Source organism: Mustela erminea, chromosome 6, assembly GCF_009829155.1.
Source record: "Mustela erminea isolate mMusErm1 chromosome 6, mMusErm1.Pri, whole genome shotgun sequence".
Classification (NCBI taxonomy): Eukaryota; Metazoa; Chordata; class Mammalia; order Carnivora; family Mustelidae; genus Mustela; species Mustela erminea.
In genome coordinates this window covers 56203707-56208117 of record NC_045619.1, presented here as the reverse complement: position 1 = coordinate 56208117, position 4411 = coordinate 56203707, and the positions used below count along the sequence as shown (strand labels likewise).

The window sequence follows — 4411 nt, the reverse complement described above, 5'->3', positions numbered from 1 at the left end:
CTGTTATGTAGCATTTTATCTCTGATGATGCTTATCAAGCATTCGCAGAGATACTGGGGAATAACTGTGATGCAGTTTTCAGTGACAGGTAGGGCTTAGATCTGCATCACAATGCTGCCCCAGCAACATAAATATGCACAGGGGTCTCATTATCTACATACTCCTTATCCAAGCAAGATTTAGTTGCAAGATTTAGTAAAATAAGGAAAGGACATTTGGATAGCCACACAAATCACTAACAAATGAGGATCTCTAGAATTCGATCAATTAAAAAAAAAAAAAAACCAAAGAGAAAATTAACAAGAATGATGACAAGAGGGACCAAGCAAAAGAGAATACTCTATTAAAGTATTATGAGAGGCAAGTCGGGAAATTGATGAACTCTTCAAATATTTTTGCACAATTGGTTCTCTTTATAATTGTGCTACAAAATAATCAAACATAGAATTAAAGATGTAGTATTTTTTTTTTAAGATTCTATTTATTTATTTGACAGACAAAGATCACAAGTAGGCAGAGAGGTAGGCAGAGAGAGAGAAAGGGGAGGAAGCAGGCTCCCCGCTGAGTAGAGAGCCCAATGTGGGGCTTGATACCAGGATCCCGGGATCATGACCCAAGCTGAAGGCAGAGGTTTTAACCCACTGAGCCACCCAGGCACCCTGAAAGATGTGGTATTAAGCTATCTTTCATTTTCTTGGGAAAAATCCTCCCACAATCCCTTCTCCCATCATTTTGTTTATTAACATTTTCTTCTGAGATTTAGTGTACAATTGCAAGTAGAACCTAACCTTTATTTTAAAGGTTTGTAATAAAATTATCTGTATATTTTTAATTATATTCTCATGATAAAAATCATACTGTAACTACTTGTGAAATTTTGATTCTCATTTTAATTGATTAACTTCAGATGATTCTAAGTCTAGGTCTTGACAAAGACCTAATAATTGTTATATATAGAAAATAAAGAATAGGGGCGCCTGGGTGGCTCAGTGGGTTAAGCCTCAGCCTTTGGCTCGGGTCATGATCCCAGGGTCCTGGGATCGAGTCCCGCATTGGGCTCTCTGCTCAGCAGGGAGCCTACTTCCCCCTCTCTCTCTGCCTGCCTTTCTGCCTGCTTGTGATTTCTCTCTCTGTGTCAAATGAATCAATAAAATATTTTAAAAAAGAAAAAAAAGAAAAGAAAGAATAGAACAGCACCATCCAATAGAAATGTAATGCGACCCACTGTGTAATTAGGTAAAAGTCATTCTAATGGTATATTGTACTTACAATTATCCAAAATATAGCAATTTCAACATGTAATCAATATTAAAATTATTAACGAGATTTTTTTTTACTAAATCTCCAAAATCCAGTGTGTATTTGACATGGTACATCTCAATTTGAACTGCCACATTTCAAGTATCACATAACTCAGGCATAGAAGAAAATGTACCAGTGTTTTTCAAAAATGCATATAAATCGGTTGTGCATGGGGATTAAGACTTGAGCTACTAGTTTCATAATTTTAAAATTTTAAAACTTTGGCACTTCAGTATTTTTAGCTGTTTTCATTTATGAAAGGTAAACTTTTTCTATATCTCTCACTTATGGCTTGAATACTTAAATAATTTTTTTCCTGTTTCTCTTTATATCTTTTGCTAGTTGCATTTCATTTCCTGCTTTAGCTCTTCTGGTTTTCTCAGAAAATTATTTCAATTTTTGACCATCCTTCTCACTGGTTGCCTGGCAAACTTCCACTTCTGAGATCATTTTAAAGCAACCCTTGACCCTGCCAAATTAATTTCTTTCTACCCTTCCCTGTTTTCTCATGGATCAAGATCTTTTTTCTTATGTTATTAAAACCATATTGTTTTCCTATGAAACAAGCCATTCTCTTAGACCTCTTTGTCTTTAAAAATACCCTCCCCCAGGGGACCCTTTAAGCTAGTGGACTCCGGTGTTGATTATCATTCCTTTTTCTCCTACTGGTTTCCTTCCTTCAGTCCTTCAGAATCATACATTTACAATGTATAAATATACAGTCACTTTCAACCAGATTGATAAATTTAAATTTTCAAATACTTAGTGCCTGTACATAAGTATCACATCAAGAGTTGCATTTTCAACCCAGTGATTTGATTTCTCCCTCACCTGCCATAAAGGCCTATTTGTCCTACATGCACTTGAGAATTCCCGTTATGTCACCTTCATGCTGTCCCCTTTCAAAGAAGGGCTACTATTGCATTGTGTATCGTAAACTTTGGGTAAGTGGTTCAAAGAAAACTGTGGAGCTTGCTCAAAAGATAATGTATCATTTTCTTAAAAACTAATTGCTCAATTTCACTTTTTTGATGTCCCTCAAATCCCTGAATTGGGACTTTAAGAGAGAAGAGAAGGGAGAAAAGAATTATCACTACATGTATGATCTAAATAATTTTGACATTTTCCCTGAATAGTAGACAGCTGGTACTCATTATTGTAAGAAATGACATAGTCAGAAACTGGCAGTTTGTTTAAACAATAGAACTGAACTGGGAGGTGGGGGGGAGGAGGAAGTAACTGAGGTGGAGGAGGGACGAACCCAGGTAGCAACTTATGGAATATAACAGCTTACCAAAGTGATCTGGTCGGATTCACAGATGTTGGAATCCAACTCCCTGAACATCTGCTCAAGAACCCTCACAGGCCACCCACAGAAAACAAGAGGATTTTTTTTTTCTCCCTCCAGAGGTGGGAGTGAAGGACTGTGGATAATAGCTTCTTAGTACAGGAAGTAGAAAAATAAAATAGAGCAAACACTAGGATTTGGGGTGGAATGAATTAATGATAATTATATTTGATATGCATTATGGGTAAAAGTGGTGAACCGTACAAATCAAATGAGATTATTTTGGGGAGCTCATTATCTGTTTATATTCTGTCCTATCTGTAGGGCTTGAGGAGACTTGGAAGACCCTCTGAAAATGTTAACATTCTACATAAGTGCACATAGAGAACAAGGTAAGAAAGAAAAGAAGAAAGAGGTGGAGGAAAGGAAGGGAGGGACAGAGGGAAGAATTTCAGTTAAGTGTATTTCATGTGTAGAAGAGGTTTCCTGGGGGGGGGGAGACAAAATATTGGTTAATTAATTAATTAATTAAGTTATTAATTAAATAACAATGTGATTAAGTTAAAAATATATTTATTGAGTATCTGCTGGGTACAAACTGGTGCTTGGTGCTAAGGAGTATCACCAGATGAGCAGGGTCATTAGAGCTCTGCAGAAGACATAACCAAACCCTCCTTCCCACCACCACATGCCCGCAGAAGATGGTCCAGTTTTTACCCCATCACAAGGCAGGAATCCACACCCTACACCAGTGCAGGACCCCTTCTGAGGCCAATCTGGAGGAGCCTCTGAAGGTAAGGATTCCAGAATGTATCCAGGGTTTTCAGGCTTGACCTTAATCTTGAGTTGTTGTAAACTCATCAATGAGTGGCCTCTGGCCCTTCCCCAGGACTCACTCTGTCTTCATTACCCTCAAATGGGCTAGATAGCAGCTCCAGCGAATGATGCAAATCAGAACTGGATGTTTAGGGAGAATGTACAAAGCACTATTTTTGTCTCCGTGAATTTCTTATATCAGTCACGCTCTTCCCCAAGAAAGTAGGGTTATGGGAAACCCTACTGTCTGGGGCTGAAGAAAGGAACCATATTGTCAGAAGAAGACCAGAGAACCCAGGAATGGGCACCAGTTGTTGGCTGTCGGCTACTCAATGAATTGCTCAAGCTTTCATGTCTTCGTTTTCCAGTTTTCAAATGATGGTAACATTACCTATGTCACACTGTCACCTTGATGATTAAATGAGATAAGATACCCAAACATTCTGGAAACTTTTAACACAAAGGTTAATTAATATTTATAAAATTAAGAGAGAGGTACCTGGACAGGTGAGAGGATAGATTTCTAAGCAATTAGGGGAGTGAAGCAGAGAGACAAGACCTCAAAGGAAACCTCTGGAGCTAGAGAAAGAACAACACTCAGAAAGCCGGAAAGACCCATCCAAGCCAACGATGGCAACTACCCAAATAACTAGATTCTGCTCTTAACTTGTGAACTTGGGGTTATATTTTTATAATCCTATTGGGCCTACATGCTGCCGGTGATAGAAAGAAAACCAAAGAACACCAGAGGACAGCCTGAACTCCACAGCTGTCAAGGGTTTTAGAGACAAGGAGTGTTGTGTTCCGGAAGCCGTAACTATGGGAGGAACAGAGCTGGCCGCTTACAGCCATCTGGCTACAGTTCTACCACACCCTCATCTCCATCCTGTCTGAAACCGCACCCCTGGGGCCTGCCTGAAGCTGGACTAGAGTCCATATAAATTCGGGGGTAGATCACCTTTTCATAGAGAATCCCCCAGGGAGGCTGCGTTTCTTTTTGGGTCC

At 39.0% G+C, this 4411-nt stretch overlaps 1 long non-coding RNA gene across 1 annotated transcript; it reads left to right on the top strand.

Moving 5' to 3' along the window:
* The first annotated feature begins 2606 nt into the window (after positions 1-2606).
* Positions 2607-3330, top strand: LOC116592373. The gene is made up of 3 exons (XR_004286466.1): positions 2607-2712; positions 2915-2982; positions 3289-3330. It is a non-coding gene; the product is annotated as an uncharacterized LOC116592373 (long non-coding RNA).
* Positions 3331-4411: the final 1081 nt, after the last annotated feature.